This window comes from Phascolarctos cinereus, unplaced genomic scaffold (genome assembly GCF_003287225.1).
Source record: "Phascolarctos cinereus isolate Bilbo 61053 unplaced genomic scaffold, phaCin_HiC Scaffold_4;HRSCAF=312, whole genome shotgun sequence".
Lineage (NCBI taxonomy): Eukaryota > Metazoa > Chordata > Mammalia > Diprotodontia > Phascolarctidae > Phascolarctos > Phascolarctos cinereus.
Window position 1 is genome coordinate 666,531,069 of NW_027555847.1, and position 754 is coordinate 666,531,822.

At 42.2% G+C, this 754-nt stretch overlaps 1 non-coding gene across 1 annotated transcript; it reads left to right on the top strand.

Annotated features, from left to right (window-relative positions):
* The first annotated feature begins 266 nt into the window (after positions 1-266).
* On the top strand, positions 267-348 carry TRNAS-GCU (transfer RNA serine (anticodon GCU)). Its single transcript has one exon. It is a non-coding gene; the product is annotated as a tRNA-Ser (tRNA).
* Positions 349-754: the final 406 nt, after the last annotated feature.

A 754-nucleotide genomic window follows, 5' to 3' on the forward strand; every position in this document is an offset into this window, starting at 1 on the left:
AAACACCAGATGTGAGGGAGACAGAGAGCCTCAAAGCAGGCTTTGCAAATATAGCTACGAATTGGAGAACAATGATTTTACAAATGTGTTTCCAAAATTCTTTGCCAAGTTTTTAAAATAAACAAGAAACGTTATCCTACGTCAAAAATATACATGTATACATACTGATACAGATACATCGATAGCCTTAGGTTACAAGCCTAAGGAAAAAAAAAATCACCGCAATAACTACTGAAAGAAAACCTGATCCGTTTTGTTTTTTCAAGGACGAGGTGGCCGAGTGGTTAAGGCGATGGACTGCTAATCCATTGTGCTCTGCACGCGTGGGTTCGAATCCCATCCTCGTCGAGTTTTGCAAACATTTGTTTTTGCTCGGGATATTAAATACCTTAAAGGTGATTAAATGCTCAGCTCGCTTGTCGTAGAGGGCTGCTGAGTTGCTGTGGTGGTTCGATCATTTTAGTCGTGTCTGATTCTTCGTGACCCTTTTGGGGGGCAAAGATACTGGAGTCATTTGCCATCTCATTCTCCAGTTCATTTGACAGATGAGGAAACTGAGGCAAACAGGGATAAGTGACTTGCCTAATTGAAGTCTTCTTGACTTCAGGCCTGACACCCTATTCACTGGCCACGGAGTTGCTACAGACAACAGAGCTCGGTACGCTAGTATCCCCACTCCATGCATTTATCAGAGGAAGTCATGCTCTTTACCTCGAAAATTATGCTCTCCCATTTCCTAATTTAACTCAGTATG